Source organism: Periplaneta americana, chromosome 12 (assembly GCF_040183065.1).
Source record: "Periplaneta americana isolate PAMFEO1 chromosome 12, P.americana_PAMFEO1_priV1, whole genome shotgun sequence".
Lineage (NCBI taxonomy): Eukaryota > Metazoa > Arthropoda > Insecta > Blattodea > Blattidae > Periplaneta > Periplaneta americana.
In genome coordinates this window covers 5,835,908-5,862,725 of record NC_091128.1, presented here as the reverse complement: position 1 = coordinate 5,862,725, position 26,818 = coordinate 5,835,908, and the positions used below count along the sequence as shown (strand labels likewise).

At 35.8% G+C, this 26,818-nt stretch overlaps 1 long non-coding RNA gene across 1 annotated transcript in view; it reads right to left on the bottom strand.

Annotated features, from left to right (window-relative positions):
- Window positions 1-6,051: 6,051 nt before the first annotated feature.
- Window positions 6,052-26,818, bottom strand: part of LOC138710138 (uncharacterized) — a 51,369-nt gene continuing 30,602 nt past the window's right edge. Inside the window, exon 3 of the long non-coding RNA XR_011335081.1 lies at window positions 6,052-7,117. This is a non-coding gene — a long non-coding RNA (uncharacterized lncRNA). The remainder of the gene's footprint in view (window positions 7,118-26,818) is intronic.

Genomic DNA, 26,818 nt, shown 5'->3' with positions numbered 1-26,818 from the left:
TTTGTTGCGGGTGTGTTTTTGTGTACCTGTATATTTAGTATTGTTCTAGTGTGTTTAGTTTCTGGTTTTTCGGTTGGACATGTAGAATTTCAATGTCTGTGTATATATTGCTGTAGAAGTGGTTGGCATTCATGAGGTGTTGTGCATATGTGGAAGTGTCATGTGATTTGGTTATGGCTGTATGTGTTCTTTGTAACTGGAACGTGTTTCAAATGTATTCAACTACGGTATTCTTAAACTTAGTTCTATTAACACGTGAAAGTAATCATTATTGTATTCCTAATTCATTTTATTTTTTTAACAAAACAAAATAATGAAATTTTTATGTTGTGCTAGCTGAAAGGACCTGGCGTTGCCTGAAAATATCAGGGTTGACCGGGTTTTTCTTTTTGTTTCTATTTTTAATTAAACTGGTTGTTGAGACTTTCCAGAAATCTCGGAAACTCTTTTTAATTTTAAAATTAATATTTAAACACATCAGTGACAAGATAATAAAGTCTCTACTGTGGAGGCAGCTGTGAGGAGTCTCTCCGAGTGCTACTGACAGAATAACATGATGTTACTGGGGAATAACATTTCTAATTACAGTTGAAAGCAGAAGTGTTTGCGAGCCCCATCCAGAGTTAATGCTTACAAGGAAAAATTTACAGACCTCCCATTACCCCCAGAGCCAATACTCACCCGCTGGGGCACGTGGATTGAAGCTGCTCTCTCTATTCAGATAATTTCAATGCAGTTAAAGAATTCGTTACTTACTTACTTACAAATGGCTTTTAAGAAACCCGAAGGTTCATTGCCGCCCTCACATAAGCCCGCCAGTGGTCCCTATCCTGTGCAAGATTAATCCAGTCTCTATCATCATATCCCACCTCCCTCAAATCCATTTTAATATTATCCTCCCATCTACGTCTCGGCCTCCCTAAAGGTCTTTTTCCCTCCGGTCTCCCAACTAACACTCTATATGCATTTCTGGATTCGCTCATACGTGCTACATGCCCTGCCCATCTCAAACGTCTGGATTTAATGTTCCTAATTATGTCAGGTGAAGAATACAATGCGTGCAGTTCTGTGTTGTGTAACTTTCTCCAGTCTCCTGTAACTTCATCCCGCTTAGCCCCAAATATTTTCCTAAGCACCTTATTCTCAAACACCCTTAACCTATGTTCCTCTCTCAGAGTGAGAGTCCAAGTTTCACAACCATACAGAACAACCGGTAATATAACTGTTTTATAAATTCTAACTTTCAGATTTTTGGACAGCAGACTGGATGATAAGAGCTTCTCAACCGAATAATAACACGCATTTCCCATATTTATTCTGCGTTTAATTTCCTCCCGAGTGTCATTTATATTTGTTACTGTTGCTCCAAGATATTTGAATTTTTCCACCTCTTCGAAGGATAAATCTCCAATTTTTATAGTTCCATTTCGTACAGTATTCTGGTCACGAGACATAATCATATACTTTGTCTTTTCGGTATTTACTTCCAAACCGATCACTTTACTTGCTTCAAGTAAAATTTCCGTGTTTTCCCTAATCGTTTGTGTATTTTCTCCTAACATATTCACGTCATCCGCATAGACAAGAAGCTGATGTAACCCGTTCAATTCCAAACCCTGCCTGTTATCCTGAACTTTCCTAATGGCATATTCTGGAGCGAAGTTAAAAAGTAAAGGTGATAGTGCATCTCCCTGCTTTAGCCAGCAGTGAATTGGAAAAGCATCAGATAGAAACTGACCTATACGGACTGTGCTGTATGTTTCACTGAGATACATTTTAATTAATCAAACTAGTTTCTTGGGAATACCAAATTCAATAAGAATATCAGTTAAAGAATTCGTTGGTGCGCTAAATCCAATTGAAGCCTTGTCAATTCAACGTTCACAGAATATTTTAATAGTGAATATTTGCAAAGGGAGTTGGCAGTAATCAAGGCACATTCAAAGTTATACCTAGCTGAAGTCACATAAAACTTGAAAAATATGGTTTGTCTTTATATGAATCTTTATCAATCCTCAAGGATGTTTAGAGCAAACGTCAGAGTGCTCCTTTAAAGTATGTTGAAAAATTAAGTGATAAATTGTGCACGGTTTTAGGGAGAAATCCTGACAAAGTTTTAAGTTCTGTCGATAAATATTTTCAATGTGAAAATGTTGTGCTTCCAGAAGAAATTTCGCCAGAGCTAGTAAGTGCTTTCAAATTTTGCTCAATAACATTTGTAGACATGAATGGTCCTTCTCAGTTCTGTGATAAAGGTCATAAACTTACCCGAGCATTTGGAGAAAATAATCATTGTGTACTGCAAATCAAGTTACAGTAACCAGGATGGTGTCTAAGGAAGAATGTACATCATAAGTAACAAAACGCATAAGCCTAAAATTAAAATTTTTAGTGCATGTTTAACACATATTTTCGAAATGGAGTATATTTTACAGATTTTGACAGCATAAATGCATGCATATTTTAGATATTTTTAGTGCATATAAATCCGATGTCTATTTATTACACTAAGAACAAAAGGTCAACTAACATGTATATATGACATGAAAGCAAACGTGCAAAAGTTTTCATTTAGTAGATTTCAATATGCACTCCGTTCGTAGCTCTGCATATGTGTAAACAATATTCAATCACTTCCCATGTGCCTGCCATCATGTTGGGAGTTATGTTTGCTAGGCCTGCAAGTATCCTTTCACGTAGATCATAGATGATGAAGGTCAGAGTACACAACATTCTTAACATACCCCCACATAATGTATAATGTCTGGACTTTGTGGTGACCAGGGATCAGCCCTCCTCTTCCAAGCCATCTGTTAGGAAACCATAAGTTTAACGCTATGCATTTTAACCATTGATGAATAGTCTTACCAGTTAGAGCAGTGCTGAGATGTGCAAAGGGTAAGCCCCGTCGTGCAGCAGAAAGAAGTAGAGAGCATACCCGCTAGCAGATCATGGTGCACTGTGTTCTCCGTGGGTAAGAGATGCTAGCCCCAGGGTGCTCTGTGCTGACGACCGCTGAGTTGGAGCATCACCACAATCTTCTCGACGAAAATTTCGTTGAAATGTTACAATTGACCGTGTTTCAATCATCCAAATTACAGTCTGTGCTTTCTGCTGTGGCGTTGCCATTCTGACATTTCTGTGCATTTCGAACTGGATGCTCAAGGTCAAGCAATGGACTGTATTTGTGATGTGTGCTTACCCCAATCCTGGATAGTCTCCTCAACTAAAGTCAGCTGGAACAGCTGGGATTACCAGTGCTTCAGTTCAGTGACTCGTGCGTGGTTTGTACTCTTGTATGTGACCTTGAACAGCCAGCTCGAAATGCACAGATATTGATAGCAATGAAATGTAAAAACAAACAAATGCCTGTAAATTTGTGCTCCAGGTGAGCCAACTAACGACCCATTTACACTACATCAAACATTTTGAGTTACTGAACATGCGTGAAGAATAGGATGTTTTCATCTCACTTATTTCTCCTATTATGATTCTTTTTATATCCTGGAGTTCTTTTGTGGAAACCCTGTACAGGACTAGTTGAAAGCACCCGGCATTGTCCGGGTTTCCTTTTTCCTTCTATTTTTAATTAAACTGGCTGTCAGACTTCTTGGAAACTCAACTACTGACAACCAAAACGAATTGTCTTCACTAAGCTTTCCCTGTCCATAAAGATCAAAAGGGCTATAATATGAGAGAGGGATTCATCACTAACCAGCACTATGAGTGCTACCACCATTTCTTACCAACCACTGAATTCAAATTCAAAGAAATGGAAAATGAACATGCATGCTTTTGGCTTAAGTTGTCAGTCCTGAGTCCTAACAAGGAAGGTGAAGAAAGACATCTTGCCAGCATTGCCAACTGTGGCCGAATTCGACTAAACATAGCTTAATTTTTAGTAATGAGCTTGTAACAGAATGGTCGTAGTCGAATGTCAAAATGTAGTCGAATTGAGATTCGATCCGGCGATCATCTGTGAATACTCTACTTTTATGTGTAAACGTTTTCTTTTAAGGGAGAACACTAGCGAGTTTTCTAACTTTTACAATTTTCAACCGATCTGAATGATTTTTATATAAGTTAGCACATGCAATGTTATAAAACTAAGTACCATGCAAAATTTGAAGCTGATTGGTTGTTTGGTTCTGAAGTTATTAAGTATTTTGTATTTTTTAAATGTGCATATTTGACGAGCCCCAAAATTTGAAAAATTTGATTTTGGATGTTTAACTTTTTCAAATAATAAAGTGAACCTTACTTTTGATTTCTGAGTGCAGGTTTGCCATTCTTACATGTGTGGTGAAATGTGTAAATGCAAGGTAACAGCACAGGAACGTATTTGTAAAGTCTAACCATGTCAATTGATGTACCTACTGAGCTAGTATAATGTATCATGTAAAATTAGGAAGTAAGATGGACTCTTCTTGCATGCAGCTAAAGCAACCCTCAGAATATCCATTTTGCTTCACGGTACATATGTGGTGAGAGGGGGGGCATAGCCTTTCACACGACCCTAATTCCCCTAGAGACTGTCGCCCCTTGAGAAAACATTTTATTTCTCAAAGAAGTAATTAGCCTAAAGGGCCGAAAGGTTGCATCACATCCTGACACAATATTATAAAAGAGGCGGGACATTGTATCCCTGTGTGATTTCTCTCTGGATCTTGCTTCAGGCAAATCCACTTAAAATTGTAACATTTATACCAGAATAAAACATTATCTACTGACTACTGATTCTTGTCACTGCTGTTTGTCTTTGCCAAGACCTGAGGGTCCAACCCACGTGACTAAAAAGTAAAGACTGTTCTACACTACACCACATATGTAGACGTGGGTTATTACACTGTTAAAATTAATAATGATATTTAATTTTCTTTTTTTTTTAAGCTTTGCAGGGTTATAAATGCTCCTTAACCAGTTCATATTGTGAATATCCAAAAAATGCCACTACAGTTTGTTAACCACCTATTAGTGATATGCAAGCAAAATTTCACAGCAATCAGATGAAAAATAACCATTTCGGAGTGTTTTGAAGATGTGAAAATGTCATCCTGAGAAAAATGGCAATTTGTAAAATACCCTGCAGCAAGTGAATTCATACAACTGCCCAGGATCATATGTTTCATCCTCTGCATGTTTTATGGCTCTCTGTATTCTCGTTCTCTTTTCAGAGCTTCTCCATTCGCTTATGCATTTTCTCTTTTCGACATGTCTCTTGTATACAATTTGGGCTACCTCTGTCAGCTCACTATTTGTCACTGCAAAATCAATCCGTTTCTTTGAAACAAATATTTGTTCTGGACATTTGGCCCAGATTACTGAATGAACACATTCATCTGTATTTTGTGTACACCTGGCTAGAATTTCATTACATGCCAAATGTTGATATAGTGAGAAACTTTGTCACTACTTCAGAGCTCAACTGGTGTTTCATTTTGTGTGACTCTGAGACTCCTCTCCCTTAGCCTGGCTTCTGTTAGGAATCGGACAGTGATCATGACTTGGTTTCTAGTCAGTTGACATGCATTGAGACAGAGTTGCATAAATACCCCTTTTCATTCCTGTACATCAAGGATGCCACTTACAATTTGCAGCTCTATAGTAATTAGTGAGAACTGAAATTGTTTTTCCATTCAGCTTTCTTCTTCCAAGTGTTATGCATTTACCTCCCACTCTCTGGTCTAATTTCTCAGTCCTGTGCCCATGCACTTGGCGACATGGTTTATGTACTCCCCTTTCATAATTTGGTATCGTCATAAATGTTGAGTTGAGCCAAATGTTGCGATTTTTAGCATCTCCATCTGACAATATGGCGGTCACTCTGCTGCCACCATCTCCATTGCATAATGCATTAAGCAAAGCAAGAGAGACAGCCTACCTAGCTCAAATGGGATGGAAGACGTAAGAAAATTTATGAAAACAACAGGATTTTTTTTTTGTAATGTATGGCTTTTTCGGTTATGTTGTGGTATATAACGTTTGGAAGTTTTGTTGGTAATTATATTTTACATCATGTGAATTTCATAAAATTTATTACAAAAATGGAGACTGTATTTAATTAAATATGGCTACTATATTGGTTACAAATATGTTTGTAACATCATCAAGGCCTTCATATCATATCTTTAAAATAGCCTATTTTCTAAACTACAGAAATATGGTATTGGCCTCACTTTGTGAGTATACATTCTTTCCCTGATGGTGTTTTATGTTACAAACTAAGATATTTTTAGTATTTAGTAATCAATACATTTATAATTTTAATGGAAGAAATAAATCCTATCTCCATCTGTCCTCTGTTAGTCTGTTACATAAACAAAGAGTTCACTGTTCATTCATCACGGTCTTCAATGCACTGTCTAATTATCTTAAAGCTTTGAAAAAAGGTTCAGAATAGAACTCATAAAATTTCTTCATATTCATACCTTCTACTCAACTCATGACTTGTTTATTCTTATAAACTGTATTAACCTACACAGGCGGCTATGTAGGCCTACTTATAATTTTGTACATCTTTTGATTTCTTCTTTATCACAAAGGTACAATGCTTACCAATAAATGAAATGTAATACATTTACATCTAACATTAACTATCCACTAGCACTGCATTTTTGTCTATTTTTCTGTACCTTTTCTTGAAACTGCACGCACACACCGATTTCTCTTGACTTCCTTGTATTTTTTCCGGAGCCAAGCAACTTCTAATGATTTATATTCATACTTTTCTCGTAACATAGCTAGCATAATGTCATTTTCATTCAAAGAAAGCTCTGTTTGTGTGGAAGCATCACACATTTTATTTGGGAGATCACTGGTAAAGTCATCAAGTTCAGCTGACGCACAATCTTGCAGTAAAGAGTCACCATTAAAGGATTGACGTAACTTTTTCCGCAATACTTCATACTTTCTGGTGCTCAATTTTCTTTTTACTGGAGGAGGCGGATTAGGAATATCGAATAGTGTGAACAGCATTCCACACTAACTTGTTCCTATTAGTGTTCCTAACTGCCCATCTTCGAAATGATTAGAGCACAGTTTTATATTATTATATAAGTAGTCAATACTCTTATCCATTAAATCTTTCCTTCCAAGGTTTATCAACCACAATCTGTTCCTGAAAAAAAAAAAAAAAGCATTAGATTAGATTAGTCTGCATTTCTATAGCACGGGACACTGAAATTTCCAACTTGCATTTTTCTAAGTTCTGTAGTGTGGAAATCTGTGACAGGTTTGTTTAGGCTTTTGGTATGCCTTGCATATACTAAGTGAAGTGAAATGTACGTTTTGCGTTCATTTTTAAGTGTTCTACCTCTTTATTTTGCGTGTTAAACAGTCACTTTTAGGTTACCTACACTGATCAGTTCTTTCCAATTTTTAGTTACACTGACCAGCAAAAAAGTGGATCACCTAAGATTTTAAAGAACTATAATCATTTTATAGCTTATGCTTTAGGTTATTTTTTCTTCATTCTGACTAAGGCATATTGTAAAATGAAAAAAACATGTAACCTGTGCACTTCATCCCGTCATCAAAATGCTTTTTGTTTGCAGTTTATTTTAAGTTCTAAAGTGTTGTCCATAGATGGTCCATAGGTTAAAGTTCAGCAATTATTTGCTGTTTGTCGATGGAGCTAGGGATTGTACGGTGAGTTTTCGTAAAGTGGTCATTGAGACATTCCAGTGAGATTTAGTTGCAGTCTACCTGGATAACAGTATGTATAGTGTAAAATTCCAACTAATATACACAATAAAGTAAATCAAAATCATTTTACAGCGTTTACTCACCTTACAGGGTCCTTAGGAAACATAAAAAATGAGAGTTCTGGCGTTTTCCACTGGTTGTTGCTACAATTAAAAGCACTGCATACTGACCCTTTGCAGGGAGTCATTTTAGGATTAACTTCGTATCAAAATACTGTAGAAAAAGTCTTCTGCAATAAGAATTGTTTATTAAGTGTAGTCATGACTAGCATGTGCTTATTATCTACTGTCTTTTCTGACCGAACTACATAGAACGAAGCTTACTGGTCATCACAAAGGCAACATTAAATGATTCGAGTTTCATGACTGTGAACACCAGTCAAGATGGAGAACAATAATTATAATCCAGCTGAAAACCATGAAGGTATAAACAACGTCCTTCCAGGTAAAGCGAAGAGTATGACAGAATCACTGAAGAAGACTTCTGGCCAAAGGGAGTCTATGTAAGGCAATTCATTTTTCATCAACAACAGTTTAATGGCGCATGACTTTGAGGAGAAATCAAATTTAAGCAAATTCCAACTGAATAATGCTGTACAACATAGGATTAAAAAACGCCCTCACAATGTCGTCAAAGGATATTACTGAAGACTAAGACTTATAATGCTAACAGAAACCATGCTAGTAAATATAGTCGATCTACCAGGCCTTCATGCAGTTCATGCACTCACCCAAGAAAATCAAAGAGGCAGCTCATCTGCCCTGGAAGGAATGCGGAGTTGGGGGTAGTTTCGTAATAGTAGTGGAGGGGGTGGATGGAGAGAGAGAAAGTTTGAAAATAGAAATACAATGTGGCATGCATTATAAAAACATTGACTGACCAATTCTGTGTCGCATTACAATGGAGTAGGTAGCTAATTTTGAATCACTTTCATCATCATCATCATCATTGCTCCTATCATCACTATCGTCTTCTTTATACAAAGAAATAATCAGATTATCCACTACTGCAGGCACAGTATTATGCCGAAATCTATATTGGCTCTCCACTTTTAATGTATGTTGACAATAACCCTTCCAGTTCTCTTTGGGGCAATCCCGGTTTCTTTCCTAATTTTCTTTTCTAATTTGTTTTAACGTAAATTCAGACAAACCAGTGTGCAGTAATATGCTGCGTGTTTAGTGCCTGAGTAACTAAATGTGTAAGACTCTTATTCTTGGCTTCATTATCACACGTTTCTATTACTTTCGCTATTATTTCACGTACTTGAGAATGAATTACCTTCTTTTTCTTAGGAGCCGGCATGATTAGGTACACTTAAGTCTAAATTTAGTTGCTATATACAGATACGCTTACAGATACACTTAGTCTCTCTATATATGCAAACTCTACACACGAAAATTTTATTGCTACGTCTTAGCCTTGAATATATATTTACATCAGCAATTCTATTAACTAGAGAAAACAAACGTTCACCTCCATCTTCCACATATAAATGGAGAGAAATGTTTTTTGAAGAAAATAGGCCTAGAAAGGGGATAAGGGTCATTCCATAGTTACACACGTAACATTTTTGAAGTAATTAACTATGATCTTTGCAGGATATTTAATTGAATACTTAGTAGTTCATAAAAAATACATTACTGTCTTTTAACATAAGCATTCCTAAATATTAACACAAATTCTTAATGAAAAGGAATAATTAATAATGTAAAAAATATGAAATATTGTATGCCACTTGATTTATTACCAAAATGGAAAATGTTCATATCATTGTGCCAAATGACATAAATGCATTCACTTGTTTTCCATATAATTAAGACACTTGTTTAGTACATGTAACTGCTAAATCACGAACTTAAAATATCTTGGAGCAACAGTAACAAGTATAAATGATACTCGGGAGGAAATTAAACACAGAATAAATATGGGAAATGCCTGTTATTATTCGGTTGAGAAGCTTTTATCATCCAGTCTGCAGTCAAAAAATCCGAAAGTTAGAATTTATAAAACAGTTATATTACCGGTTGTTCTGTATGGTTATGAAACTTGGACTCTCACTTTGAGAGAGGAACATAGGTTAAGGGTGTTTGAGAATAAGGTGCTTAGGAAAATATTTGGGGCTAAGAGGGATGAAGTTACAGGAGAATGGAGAAAGTTACACAACACAGAACTGCACGCATTGTATTCTTCACCTGACATAATTAGGAACAATAAATCCAGACGTTTGAGATGGGCAGGGCATGTAGCACGTACGGGCGAATCCAGAAATGCATATAGAGTGTTAGTTGGGATGCCGAGACGCAGATGGGAGGATAATATTAAAATGGATTTGAGGGAGGTGGGATACGATGATAGAGACTGGATTGATCTTGCTCAGGATAGGGACCAATGGCGGGCTTATGTGAGGGCGGCAATGAACCTCCGGGTTCCTTAAAAGCCAGTAAGTAAGTATAATACAGTACATTACTTCTTCTAAAGACTTGTATACTATGCCTACACTTCTTGTTATACAAAACAACACTAGATTACACTAAAATGCACGGTCCACGGTTTACAACCATATGTGGTGATATTTCCTGTATAATGTCATGACGAATATACCAATGTGTCAGCCATTTGTAGTACTTCCCTTCCTTGGACATCACAGACACTTTCACTTCTTCGCCACCACAAGCTTTTGTAACCTCACCTGTATATTTGATGTCTTTTTTTACTACATCAACGACTAGGCTATTTAGTGTCAATGGGATTGGTGATAGCGAAATGGTATTTGGTGAGATGAGGCCGAGGATTCGCCATAGATTACCCGACATTTGCCTTACGGTGGGAGAAAACCTCGGAAAAAACCCAATCAAGTAATCAGCCCAACTTAATTCTTGAAAATACTATCAAAAAATGTTCAAAATGTATAAACACTTATATCAATAGAACAACTACTATAGATTTAAAAAGGCCTATGTTTTAGAATTGCTAAATGATACCTAGGGTGAGTTAATTGATGTTATTAAATAAAACGATTTTAAATTAATATCAGAAATTTAGTACCATTTATCTAATGTGCCAATAATCACGTCAATTTATTTATACATAGGCCTAGTATGGTGGCTATCTACTTACCATAAAAATGTACTGTATAAGCTTGTTTTTTTTATATGAAATAAATTAACATAAAGCAATTTTTGTAAGTTTTTAATTCAAGGAATTAAAAAATAATAAATATTTTATACGAACTCTAGGCATAAATTGTTTTATGCTAATTTTAGGCCTACACACTATATTGTTATTGTTTAGTCAACTGTCCAAAGAAAGGTGTGAACCTCACAAGTGATACCAAGAAGGCACCATTTATGAGGCAACTAGGCCAGGAGATAATGCGGTAGCGTGACCAGTTCTTTTCCCCCTTAAAACAGTTATGGAACACTTATTTTCAAGAGTCTTTAACCTACAGTATATGTACATTGAAAAAAACGCACAGGTGCGTGTGCACACACACACACACACAATTATCTAAATCAACAATAAGTATTTGAAATTTCATTACTAATTTTGTTTAGGCATAAAGACTTCCAATGAGAATAACAATTGTAACTGGATTTTAGGATAAAATTTGGTCACACATGAACATAACATTTTTCTTCGTTTGTACATAAATCAAAATGTTGTCCATATAAGAAGTTGATTTCGGAATATGTATTTTATAAACTTTGTGTTAAATTTCTATCGTACCTGTTAACATGTTTCGACCTATTTATGGGAAATCTTCAGAACTGGTCGTTGTTGGTTTTGGCGCCTATTGTTTTGTTTCCTGTGAGGGTGTGTTCGTGAGATGTAGTGTAGTCAAAGAGTGTGTGTGTTCCGAAGTTGAGTTGTATGTTGAGAATTTCATTGCGGTGTATTTTTGTGTGTCTGTATATTTCATATTGTTCTAGTGTGTTTAGTTTCTGCTTTTTGGTTGGATGTGTAGTATTTCCATGTCTGTGTTGATGTCTTTGTAGGTGTGGTTAGCATTTGTGATGTTCTGCATATGTGGAGGTGTTTTGTAATTTTGTTATGGCTGTGATGTGTTCCTTGTAACGTGTTTCAAATGATCTACAGAGACATCAACACAGACATGGAGTTACTACACATCCAACCACAAAGCCAGAAACTAAACACATTAGAACAATATGAAATATACAGACACACAAAAACACTTACTTACTTACAAATGGCTTTTAAAGAACCCGGAAGTTCATTGCCGCCCTTACATAAGCCCGCCATCGGTCCCTATCCTGTGCAAGATTAATCCAGTCTCTATCATCATATCCCACCTCCCTCAAATCCATTTTAATATTATCTTCCCATCTACGTCTCGGCCTCCCTAAAGGTCTTTTTCCCTCCGGCCTCCCAACTAACGCTCTATATGCTTTTCTGGATTCGCCCATGCGTGCTACATGCCCTGCCCATCTCAAACATCTGGATTTAATGTTCCTAATTATGTCACGTGAAGAATACAATGCGTGCAGTTCTGTGTTGTGTAACTTTCTCCATTCTCCTGTAACTTCATCCCGCTTAGCCCCAAATATTTTCCTAAGCACCTTATTCTCAAACACCCTTAACCTATGTTCCTCTCTCAGAGTGAGAGTCCAAGTTTCACAACCATATAGAAAAACCGGTAATATAACTGTTTTATAAATACTAACTTTCAGATTTTTTGACAGCAGACTGGATGATAAAAGCTTCTCAACCGAATAATAACGCGCATTTCCCATATTTATTCTGTGTTTAATTTCCTCCCAAGTATCATTTATATTTGTTACTGTTGCTCCAAGATATTTGAATTTTTCCACCTCTTCGAAGGATAAATCTCCAATTTTTATAGTTCCATTTCGTACAATATTCTGGTCACGAAACATAATCATATACTTTGTCTTTTCGGGATTTACTTCCAAACGAATCGCTTTACTTGCTTCAAGTAAAATTTCCGTGTTTTCCCTAATCGTTTGTGTATTTTCTCCTAACATATTCACGTCATCCGCATAGACAAGAAGCTGATGTAACCCATTCAATTCCAAACCCCAATGAAATTCTCAACACACAACTCAACTTCGGAAAACACACACTCTTTGACTCTACACTACATCACACGAACGCACCCTCACAGGAAACAAAACAAGAGGCGCCAAGACCAACAACGACTAGTTCTGAGGATGACCCATAAAAGGTCGAAACATGTCAACAGGTACGATAGAAATTTAACACAAGAAAGTTTATAAAATACATATTCCGAAGTGATACAATGTTAAAAGTCGTGTAATCAAGATGTAGAAGTTGATTGTTGTATGATGTGCCTCACTTTTACATTTATGAAACATTAAAAAAATGAAATGGTTTTGAAGAAATATAAACAAATGTCCATTTGAGCGTGAAACACAAACTCTCAACCTTTCTTTGTAATAATTGTAATCAAGCACGAAATAATCATTGTTTTACGTTTCTATGCATTATAATTATTAACAAAGGTCAGTACTTCATTATTAATTGAATTTAACATACATAAGTAATGATTTATTTGCCTTAAATGTGCATTCAAATATGTGACTTCTAATAGATAATTTCGCGCTCTTAAACCACAAACTTCTTGGTGCTTTTTCTCCCACTTACGTGTTGTTACACAATCAGTGTTGTCAGATTAAAAAAATTCGGATCATAACGAAAAAAAATGACAATTAACAAGCAGAGATTCGTGAGATTTTTATTTTTCGTGAAAATGTCGCATTTTCATGGAATGACCCATTAAGCAGAGTGTATTCGCCCGAAAAGTACCGTTAGCCAGCCGCTTGCTCCAAGGTTAGCCTCACACCCCTCAAAACAATCACCCCTAACTTCTCCAAGGTTCAGGGCAGATGATGTGTGTCACCGATAGTACGCATCAGTGAAGTTTCTTGCTTTTACGAGAGGATTGGAAACCAATAAAAATCCATACAGAAGAAAACGTCGTCGTAATTAAAACGAACCACATATCAATTGTCAGAGTCTATGTCTACTGTGATGCTATAGCAAGCTGTCATACATATAAACCCAGATGGCAATAGACATTCAGAGTATCTCCACAGTCAACTGCAAGATAAAATTCGAACATTGGTTCAACAAAGAGTGTTCGGAGATATGTAAGGCCAACTGAACGTCCTTCATAGAGGCAGAGCCTCCAAAAATGGACCCACTGAATTATGCGAAAAAACACAGGACGTAAGATTCTCCAGAAGACAACTAAATCGGTGTATAGCGAAAATGAGGCTAATCTGGCAGCAGAAGACATAAAAAACTCTTTCTCTGCCCAGAAAAGAAAACCCTTGCCCCCTACAAAAGGAATTCACATCCTATACAGGAAATGCACTTCTCACAAAATGGCAAGAAAGCAACAGACTGAACACAAAAATGAAAATAGGAGAGAGGAACTCAAAATCATCCACCCATTACATGGAAGTGAAGGATACTACCACACAACTGAAAAATAAGACAGCCAGTCCAAATGAGCACATAAAGCAATCAGCCTAGCTACTCCTAGACACCCGGACATCACTGCTGATGGAATGTTTTTCATCCAGCACCAACCCAGAAGACTGGAGACACTGTGATATCAAAATCTTGTAAAGAGCAAAGGCAACGTGAATGATCCAAACATAAACAGAGGAAACCCTGGAAAACAATAGCTTCACACTGCTAACATCAGAGGAATAGTAAGAATATGCTCTAGGTTGTAAACACCCTGTTACAAAAGATTTGACAAGAGTTCCAGAAAGGGAGCTGTGTAACATATCTTCATTGACTTCAGCAAACAGATGCCCACACCACAGCCACAGTGAGGGGCACACGTCCAAGTGAATGGCAAACAGTTGGTGTCCTGTCTTCCTTTTCGTGTTTTGTTAACAAATAAGTGTGATTCGTTCACCTCAACTACATGTCTTACACAGTAATTGAAATACTTTGAATTTCGTAATTTGTAAGGATTTTCGAAAGTATTTTGTATTTAAATGCATAAAACTGATGTATTTTGTATTTCAAATACTCAAAATACTTTCTTCTTCTTATTGTCCTTCAAGTTTTGGATTTGGATTTGAAGAATGAACTTTTGTCTTATTTGCCTACCCATTTCAGATGTGCTAGCCATACACTTACGTTTCTTGCCACAACTGATTTCCTTAACACTAGGAGGACCAGAGATACTGTCTACCTACAAGGACCGGACCCGTCATTTTGACGGGTGCAGGTTTAACAGGTTTTCTTTCCAAATATTTAACACTTTTGAATAGGAACGTTTATTTATATAATTTTTTAATGCTTTTAAAGTATATGTATGATTTCTCTAGGATATGACATTTTTTAAATTTCAGTAACTATTGAATTCATCTTAAAAAATCTAAGTACAAAAATGAAAGAAATAATTTCCATATTTAAACACTATGCATTACACTATAAACAAGAACAACAAAAATAAGCTTCCTTTCATGATTGTTTATTCAAAGCCACCAGCTGCATCACATCACCTTACACAGGCACACTCGGAACTTGCTAAGCATGGTCCACACACATACTTAAAGCACTTCGACACTGATTTTCACTTCTGTTCTTCCCTCTGCATCCTCCATTCTGACATGTCTTGCGGACATTGCTCTGCTGAAGAATTCTTTCAGGAAGAGGGGCTGGTGGTCTAGTGGTTAAATATCTGGCTGCTAGTTCTTCTCTCAACTTGAATATGAACTGGTGCCAAGACACATTGTCACCTGTTACCTTCTGTACAGAATCCATGCGTTGATTGCGGCAGGTCCAGCACATTGAAAAACACTTGCATAGGCCATCTAGGGCATCCGTATTTCACAGTGTAAAGTCGAGCCATTTGATCTACGGTGTCAACACCACACTTAGTTTCAGTATAGAACATCACTGTTTCAGGTAGCTTTTTTTGATGCTGCTCATTGATGGTAACTGTGTTGTGTATTGTGCTCAACAGGAGTACATTCTTGTTCTTTTTACACTGATAGGAGGTTAGGGTCATGTCACCTGACTTGTAAATAGTGGTACTGTGCAAGGGCACTGTAGGTGATTTTGCTGATGGAGGAACTTCCCGTCTACACGTTTCCAGTGTACCGACTATGCTAATACTATTGTGTTTCAAATTTTCTCCAAGATTTTGCCGTGAAGAAATTGTCGCATGTAATATTTCTTCCCTTAGAAAGGTAGGGCTCTGCCAGACGCATTACAACATGTTCTGCTAACGGTACACTGCAGGACACTCCTCATCTCTACCAAGGTAAGGAAAACCGTTCACCAAGTATTTAGAGCTTGTATCAACAGCCAGCCAAAACTTGTCTGGTTTGCTGTTCATGTACTGCATGAATGGGCAGCGAGCCTTGCAAGGAAACAACTGTTCATCCACAGTGACATAACAAGCAATTGGCAATGAAGGTATTGCATATAGGAGTAGCAGCTGAGATCGTGTGGCTTTCTCGTCAAATCGCAGAAACCACAAAATTTCACTAAATTGATGTCCACTCATGGTGTTTCGAAAAAATGCTGGTCCCCAAACCTGCGACCATAACAATTTTAGGAGAAAGTTTTTGCGCCATATACTCCTCTCACATACATAAGAGAAATAGCAGCTTCCAATGCTTCAATACTAATGGTCCAGCTGTCATCTTGTAATTCCTGACATGCTCTTTTTTCAGTGCATCTTTTTATATTCAGAAGCATGCAGTCATCAATTAGAAGTTTCCATGCACTCGAGTGCTTACCATTTATGACGGACCTCTTCGCATGGCCTGTAGGTCCAGGGACTTCTGTCACGATATTCTGTCGTGCTCTTCTTCCAGGTGCAGTTTGTGGAGGAATAACATCCATTGTGTCCCATCAGCAGCAGTCTCAACACTTCCTAGGACAGGATTGTTTGTTACCTGAGAACAATTTCTTCCTCGGCCTCTGCCACGGCCACCTCTGGTAGTTGGAACATTAGGAGCCAGTGGTAATGAAGCAGCTGAAAACATAATTAATAAATTATATACTTTTATGTTAGAGACACAATTCAATCCAGGAACTAGAGTTACAAAGATTTTTTCACATTGCTGTTGTGGTAATTAGAATTGAAGTAACATATTACTGGTATTTATAAGAAATATGGTGATGAAAATAATAATAATAATAATAATAATAATAATAATACAACGAATAAATAATAACAATAAATAATGATGGTAATAATAATAATAATACGACAACGAATAAATAATAACAATAAATAATGATGATGGTAATAATAATAATAATAATAATAATAATAATAGTAATAATAATAATAATAATAATAAGTATCTAATAATAAAAAATTACGTAGCCTAACTTACCTTTGTAGATGAAGTATCAGCTGGCTGTTCTGGTTGCTCGTTATCTTGCCTCACATGCGATGAATCTCCATCTGAAGAGTCACTAGTTTCATCTCTGCTAGGAACGTAATCTGCGTCCTTATCAGCGTGGTCTGTACTTTGATTTTCACATAATTTGTGGATTTCGTCAATTTCGCACAGATTACGGGGATCTTCACGTTCTGAGTCGTTACCAGACATATTCATCAAATAGTCGATTTCTTCTTCTGACAAATAACGTTTGTCAACAGAGGCTGCCCTTGTGAAACTGAATTTTCGCCGACGAAAACAGCGCGCACATGTCAAAACAACACACACTCAGAGAGCAATATTTTATTTTTAGATACCGACAAAGGACCTGCCGAAGTCATAAATCATTCACAGAGTCGAATGAAATCTAAACATTGCTGCAACAATAAAAATTTGAACCGCATCTGGTATGCAGGCACGGCCGGTCTGAAACTTGAAACCCGTCAGAATGACGGGCGATGTTGCTACTAGTAGTAATTGCTTGTAACATCCTTTAGAAAAGTCATAAAAATCCAATATTTTTAGGAATCATACATCACAAAGATAAAATAAAAGTCGTAAATTGTGGGAGTCATAGGATGAAAAGCTTTCGAATAATAATTATTTAAATACGTGGTACCCAGCAGAATGACGGGTCCGGTCCTCCTAGTGTTAATGCCATAAAGAAATCTCCAACAGCATCAAGGATCCATCACCCAACACTTGCTAAATGTTCAGCATTATGGAATGCGTCTAGGAGACCCAAATCCTCAGAAATTATATCAGATGTCTTGAAATATTCATTACAGTTTCCTTGCCCAACTCGATGGAATTCTCTTCATGACTCAATCTCTCAAATATTGCAATTCAAACGTGATACAAACAGTATATGTGAAACACTGGGATAACCAACTGCTGTAGCCCTTGATTTAATGCAAAATGAGAAGACGTGCTATTACGGCCAACTTTTGTCCCCATTAATTTCCCTCAAAAACAGATTACATATTCTGTTACCTACTAAACTCTGCTATCTATTCCAAGTAACTCCAATCCTAATAAGTTCGCTTTCATCAAGATTTAAAGCGATGTTGATCTGACCCCAGAAGCAATTGAGCTATGACAGCTTGCTTCCACCCATCATTTAAAATGGATGGCTACCTGACACTGCCTCACCAAATGATAAGAAGAGGATACAGAATATGTGTGTGAAATCAGCTGAGCAGTTCTCTGCTACATCTTTGGTTAGTTCAGACAATGAAAACAATTCTTATGTTTTCAACTCAAGTACAACAGACTTTGAAAAGCAAAAAGAAAAGAACTTGTCTACTGCGGAGTATGAGCTTTCATACAATTCTTAAACAGCAAAGGGACAACCCTGTGCACTCTAGAGAATTACCCAACAGTGAAACAAGCTTTTATAAAGTATAATACAAGTTTGTGTTCGTCTGCGCCTGTAGAAAGACTGTTCTGTTTTGCAGGATTTATTCTTTCACAAGCAAGGGGATCCTTATCTGATAAACTTCTCGAGAAACTGATTTCTTTGAAAGGGAGCAGTAATTATTCACATGTAGCATACTTTCATTGCTGACTGTTCAGTTACAGTGTTTATAGAAAACTTCCGAGGTAAAAATACTTTTAATGTTAATATAATATTTTAGATTTTTAGTAATATTATTTCTTTAGGCCTATATACTGCATTGATTATTTGAAATACAAATGTATTCTGAGTATATAAAATAGGCCTACAAATGTATTTTGGTTAGGCCTAATTTTTTAAAAGTATTTTGTATTTGTATTTCAAATACTATTCTTTGAAGTAGACTATTTTGAATTTATATTTGAAATACCTGGATGTCAGTATTTTGCCGAGCTCTGGTCCTACACCACCAATCTTCTGTTGACTGTTAGTAATGATAACATAGCAAACTTCCCTGTAAAATCTATAGTAGTCCACAACAGTATTGGCACCGACTTCGGCTTTGATTGCAGCATCAAAGATCTTTATATGGAGTAGCTGGAGATAAATGAACGTTAAACTCTGGACAAGAGTCAGTTTATTACATTCAAACAAGGTCTTGACTGCTATCGCACAACTAACTACTATACTTCAAGCAATACGGCACACTTTTATTCTTACTTCTCTTCTGCTGCACCACTTTTCCTTCGGCTCCACAATCAATACACTTGATATTTTCTTTGCTGGGCAATAATTTGTGGACGACACAGAACTCTATGCAACTTTCAATATCTCTACAACATTCATATAATTTGCGTAAATTAAAAGCCATGACTTGAAAGTGGTACTTCTACTAACAATGCATGTTTATAAGGTTGCTATAGCAATGACGTCACGAGAATTGTTTATTCAATATTGGCTTATAATGATACAATTTTCATAAAATTTTCGTCTAAATATATTGTATATTCGTCCTTCTGCCACATCGGAAATAATTTCGATACAACAATAAATTCTAAAATACATACTTTAATTTCCAAAAAGACACTATCATAACCAGGGAACGGATTTATATGGACTAAAAATATATGAAATATGTAAATATATATGTAGTTATTTTTACCAAAATATGGAATTAAATATGGATTTTTACCAAAATATGGAATTAAATATGGACTTAAAATTATAAAAAAATGACTATGTACGTTAAATATTGGTACATTTTAATCAAACTAAACAAAAAATATAATGGACGTACCTTATCTTCCAATGTAGTTTCAACAAAACACAATTTTTATTGTCTGTTACCATAACAATAGGTTACAAACATTTCTTTCAAGTGCTGAAAAGTGAATCTTCTTCTATTGTCTCTGAGGATAGATTTATACTGACTAAAAGAGCGTTCGACGTCACAAGAAGTAACTGGTACATAATTCAATTTCACAATGTCTGCTGGGGATAAGTCCAAGTTAATCTTCACTGTTGATTCACCACTCATCACAGCAACAACCTTTTGTAGTTCTTCATATCCAGGGTTTTTTGAAAGTACAGTGTCCACCTTAGCTCTTACTGCATCTGCAACTTTACCTCTACCACGATTCAGTTGTTCCACAGTACTATTTATAATTTCAAAACTTTCAGATAGTGAAAGGTGCCTATTTTGGAGACTTTTGAGCGTTTTTATGATGCATGAAAATGTATGCTGAATGTGAGCTAAGTCATTCTTCACACTTATGTCACAGGTAACTGTTTTCGCAGTATCAATTGAGACTGCATCTTCAGAGTCCAATGCAAGGAGAACATTGTTAATAGAGTCTATATGTTCGGCATAATATTCAACTGCTTCTAGCCATGTACCCCATCTAGTTAAAATTGGCTTTGGTGGCAATGGAATTTCAGGGTACATTTCTTTCAACACGTTAACTCTACTGGGAGCTTTGAGAAATACTTTTTTCACTGATGAAATCAACAAATCTACTTTAGGGAAATTGTCTCTGACCACTTCTGCCACACGATGAAATGCATGCGCCACACAAGTAAAATGAGTCAATTTAGGATATACAACAGATAATGCTTGTCCAGCTTTGACCATATAAGGGGCAGCATCGCTAATAAAGAATAACACATTATCGTACATAATACCCTTTGGCCACAGGATACCCATAGCTTCGTTGAACAGTTTAACTATAGTTTTGTTATTGCACTTTTCTAGAACATCACAATGTAAAAGAATTCGTTCAGAATATTGTTCACTTAACAAACCGATAACTACATTACCAACAAGTCTACCTTCTTTGTCGGGAGTCTCATCAATGGAAACCCAAATTGAACTATCTTTAATTTCATCTCTTATCTTCTGTATTGTCTCATCGTAGATGGATGGAGCATACGTCTTCCTAAGTGTTGACTCATCCGGGATTGTATGTTGAGTATATTTTTCAAGGAATTCCCTGAAGACCTGATTCTTTAGTTTGTAGAGAGGAATATCAGCAGAGATGAGAGAACGGCACAGGTCGATGTTAAACTCAGATCTTACATTCGATGTTGTTGGTTGTGTTAAAAACAATTGTCTCTGCTTGGAATTTAGTTGTTTGTTGGCCTGATGTTTACTAGTTGTAATGTGTTGTTGCACCAGGAACTTTTGTGTAGATGATACTGCACACTGACACAAATTACAAAATAATATTTTATTGTCAGTTGATAAACCATCTTCTTTAAATTCTGAAATGTAACTTGTTAGTTTTGATTTTAAATTGACTGAATGACGTACTTTTGGCATATTTACCGTCTTTATAGTATGATTTACAAAACTGAACCTATGTGTACTCTGACTGGCATTTAACTGTTGAGCTGCACAACTGAAGTCTGTTAAAAATTTTAAATTAAATTAATACAGTTTTGTAACTTACTTTCCCATTGTTGATAGGACTGCTAATTTTCAAATAACTCTGATGTTAAAGGGATTACTGAACATGTGTTTAAATCTCTATTGTTGAAATGTATTTTTAAAAGTTAATGGAATTTTGTTTTGTTTTATTGTTAAACCTAATATAATATGGACTGTTTTATATGAAATATGGAAAATATATGGAAATTAACGAAAATATGTACTAAACTCTAAAATATGGAAAAATATGGAAAATAAAAGTAGGATTTTTCAACCCTACACATTGTGAAACATAAAGATAATGCAAAATATAAATTATATTAGCTTTATAAGTAAATATGTATTTACATATAAATCCTTTCCCTGATCATAACATATAAGGTTAATCGAATTTTCTGTTTAACTTGGTCGATTAACCTAAGGGGTGGTGCTATAGATCAGGAAGTTCCAGGTTCGAATCTTGTCTCGTCTAAATCAAAGTAAGTAAAAAGTTGCATTTATATGATGTTGTAATGTAGGCTATAATGTAATTCGAGATACATAAATTAGATGGCAGAATTGGAGTAAAAAGGGTGTAGAGTGAAGTATAAAAGAAGAAAAGATTTGAAGAGAAGGGAGAGACATCTAGCAGACAAAAAGAGAAATACATTTTAAAGATTTATATCACTCACTAGAGGAGTTGATTCAACTAACCTGGAAATAATGTGAATCGTTCAGTGACGGTTTCTTGGAAATAACCCCAAATCCTTCAGAATCCATATTCAAGACGAGACCAAAACAGATTTTCGACATCACAACACTATCATTGGAACAGATCCATTATAGGACCCACCCCGAGTATTCCATAGTATCGATTATATACAGTATATTTTCTATTATTATATCAAGTATGCCATCTTAAGAAAACAAAAAACATACAACAAATATATATCATTTAATAAAACCAACAACAATGCAATTAGCTCATATCAGTCATCTTTGTTATGCAATAAATTATATTTTATACAAAACAAAGTTAAAGAAACAAACCAAAGCTAAACTTAAAACACAGTAACATTGAACTTTCTCAAACAATAAAACATTGGAATTAATACAACGATGAAATTAAGTTCGTATCAGCCATCTTTATAATATATTATGTTGTATATCATTCAAATTAAATTAAAGAAAACAAACCATTCAAAACTAAAAAAAAAAATAAAGAAATAAACAGGGCTAAACTAGGGCTTGGTTAGTTCCCTTTGTACTTCGCTTAATCCCCCGTAACTGTCTTACAGCTATATCCTCTGCAAGAGGGCTTAGAAATATAACAGAGGGGTCATTCCTATCCTTTACACTGTTAACTGCTCCTAAACTCCTTTACCCAACACTATGAGAGCTACCATCGTTTCTTACCAACATTCCGCCACTGAAATCAGACTCCAAGAAATGGAAAATGAGTATGCGTGCTTTTGGTTTAAATTGTCAGTCCCGACATGCAAGGTGAAGAGGGAAGACATTTCTGAATTTGTTTGATATGTTGTGCTATATTAAAAATGCCATCACATGTTAAATGCGAATATTTCGAGTGCAAGAATCGGAAGGACAGCCACCCGAAGAAATTGCCAACGTTTCTTCAAAATACCGGGAGATAGTGAAAGGTGAGTTTTCATTTACAGTGTATTAATATTATCATTTAAACTAATTTTATGTATTGTAGATTTTCCTAGCGACGTGCATCATGATGAATTGCATGAATTGCCGGATACTATGTTTAAGTTATTTAGGTGTGTGTATATATTAATTTATGTAATATGTATTCGTCTAAATTAACAATAACTTACCCGATGAACAGATGCAGTAAGCCACGGTAGTACACCATTTTACTACAAATTTTCGGCATATGAAAAGGCTAACAATTTAATTTTTTATTAGGCCTACATTTAAATTTGTTTGATTCACATCGTATTTTTAAAAATGAATAGCTATGCGGGAAAAACGTTGCAAACGACATTATTTCTGTTTCTCTAAATTATAATTTTGCAAGTTTTTCCGCTTTGCTATTAAAATATTGTCGTAAATTATGAGTGTTTTTCTCCAAAAATGCGTTACAAATGGAGTAATAATTAGTATTGTACCTTTAAGGTCATTGGAGCAGTTTCTTTTCATTTTCTAGCTTATTCGAGTGATTTTACAAAGTACGACGAAATGGTGTTGCTGTGCTCATCATTTATATTTATATTTTATTCTCCCTTTTGATTTCAGATGCAAGGGATGGCTAGAAGCAATTGGCAGAGAAGACCTAATGGCGAATGTGCTCAAGAAATTGTACAACAACTTTCGGGTGTGTGCGGACCACTTTGAAGATAAGTATTTCACAAGTACCTTCCGGACACATCTGAATAGAGAAGTCATACCTTGCAAAGTTCAGGCTATCTCCATCAAGTCAAGGTAACTTATTTAATCGTATACTTTTTAGGTATCTAAAACGAAGTCCAAATTTTCCAGAATGTTGAAATCTTTGTGTAACTATTTTTAAAATGCTTCTGCTGATAACATCTCGTTAGTATGAAAATGCTTCTACATTTTGTATACCGGTACAACAAATGCATAACAATTGTTAGCCGGGGTATAAAAATAGTAAATTCTTTTGTGCTATTTCCTGAAATGCAGTCACAAGATTTTTAAAGTAAGCCAACGATATGCAATTTCAATGCTTCGGAACTATACTCATAAATTCTGTCATAATTGGAGATTCTGTAATTGTTATTTATAGGAAAAGATATGTAGTCCCATATTGGGCTTAGTAGACCCCATAACTATTTGTGGTGTTATAGGCCTGCTTACTCTTACTGTTAGTTTATAATTATATATTTTCTGTTTTGTTTTATACAGATTCTGCAGGGCCAAGTCACATGGAGTGGGAAGAGGCTGCTCAACCCACTGCGAGCTCTGGAGACCATGAGGAGATTGATAGTAACGCCGAAGAGGAGAAAGATTCGCAGTCTTTGAGTACAATTGCATCGTCTGAGAGGAAGAGTTCTCAAGACTTCCCAGAAAGAACCGAAGATACACACTGCCCTTGCATGTATAAAGAGTAAGGTTCCTGGGCCATTATATGAACTGGTAAGAAAACGCATCTCTTCAGATGGACGGTGTGTACAGAGGAAATCAGTGGTCACCGAAAATGAAAACAAAGGCTCTTAACATTTAATTACAGAGCCCAAGTTCCTATAGGATGATTAGGAAGTTATTAAATTTCCCTTGAAAATCTACATTGCTTAGAGTAATGCAAAAGTATATCAATGATGTTGGTTTTAGTGATAAACTATTTGACATACTAAGGAATGCCTGTAGTAAGATGGCTGAGACTGACAAACTGTGTTGCCTTATGTGGGATGAAATGTCTTTAAAAGCACACTTGTGCTACAATAGTAATGAAGACATCGTAGATGGCTTCGAGAGATATTGTAGCAATTATTCATCAGATAGAATTGCCAACCAAGGTCTTGTGTTTGTAGTTAGACGTATCTGCAGTAATAACAAACAAGTTCTGGATTATTTCTTAGCACATTCAAGCACCCCTGGCAATACATTAGTTGAACTCATTGGCAAAGGAATAGAGAAGCTGAGAAGCATTGGTTTAAAAGTAGTAGCTACTGTTTTTAATCAGGGCTCTAACAATAAAAAAGCGTATCATTTATTGGGAGTTACTACAGATCAGCCCTCCTTTACAGTAAATGACTGGAAAATTGTGGCATTTTTTGACACTCCACGCTTGATTAAAAGTACACAAAACATGTTCAAAAAGTATTCTGCGAATTTACTTAAATGTGTTGAAGCTATGACACATAAGTTTGATTGCAAGTAGATTGCAAGTTGAGTGTCTGCCGATCTGAAATTCAGACTGAAATCGATGGTATTAGTTTTTTTTTTTTTTTAGCGATTAGCAAATGTTCCCACAGACATCTCCCAACGAAGTCAGGAAGTTTTGGTTTTTCGTTACGTAGTGCATTTATTTTTGTCCTATACTTATTAGTAATGGTATCAAAAAGTGAAATTTGTATGTACCAAAATCTAATGCAGCTCTCCCAATCCACAAGTTCACGAGCCGCCACTGATGTTACATATTCAAATAAATGCATTTTTTATTGTTTCCAGACCTATATGGTCACCTTTATGACAGGCGGATGTATAAATAACTTTTTCATATCCCTTGAACATAAATGTTATGCCCTCTTGTATTTTTCATTGTCTGCAAGAGCTGCACGACAACTAACACACTGCTTAGCATCACAGGTTTTCTTAGCAATATAACCAACAATATATTATTATAATGCATTTGCATTCACGATCTCATTATCAACATCAGAGAAATTAAAAGATTCCCTCACCAGCTATTAACCTCTTTCACAATTTCATTTGTTACTAGAACATAACATTATTTTAAGCAGCAATGCCCGATTACTGTACTGAATATCATTGCAGGAAGAGTTATCTGGCTTGTTCTACCATCCTTATTTCTAATTATGCAAAAGTAAATCTCTAAATAATCTTGATTAATACTCCAAATTAAGAGCAAATGCATACCAGTGTACATTTTTAACGACTTCCTACAAATCATACAATAAAGGAAGTAAATTCAGTTGTAGATGATAGAGATAGGTTGGGATGAATTCTTTAATCACTGCAGCTTATTAAATATGTTCAATAACATATAAAATTTAATGCTGTTAACTAATGCTGAGTTTTTTCATTCAATAAACCCATCAACTCTCTTGCTCTCCAATATTCCCATACACAGTCTAGAATTTAATGTAGAAAATTACGAACAAACTGACATAATGCTATTAAGTGTTAATCTTAAAAAAAAAATGTATGTGCCTTCAATGTCATCACAAGGCTCAACACATTGTAATCACTTATTTGAAACATCAATACTTGAGGCTTTCAGAGCTAAAGTGGATTAACTCACAAATTTTCATACATTGAGTTTAACTCATTTTCTGACTGTCTGAAGTTGGATCTTTTCCGAGCAGTGATAGATCAAGTCTTAATTTCCAAGCATTCACCGGTAGGTGACACTAGTCACTTTTGGCTCAGATTATTTGTTCACTATGTTCTGAGCCATAGTGGGCCAAGTCACCAAAGCGTTGCATCAATTAACATCACGATTGTTTATATTTTATAAATCTAGAATTTGAGAATGGAGCAATAAAATTATTGCTAGTGAAATTAGATAATCTACTAGAGCAGGTTTGTCCTGCACCGTGGCATCGTGGTCTAAGGCATCCTGTCTAGGACTCGTGTTAGAAATATGCACTGGTTCGAGTCTTCATATGGGAAGAAATTTTCTCGTGAAATTTCGGCCAGTGTATGGGATCA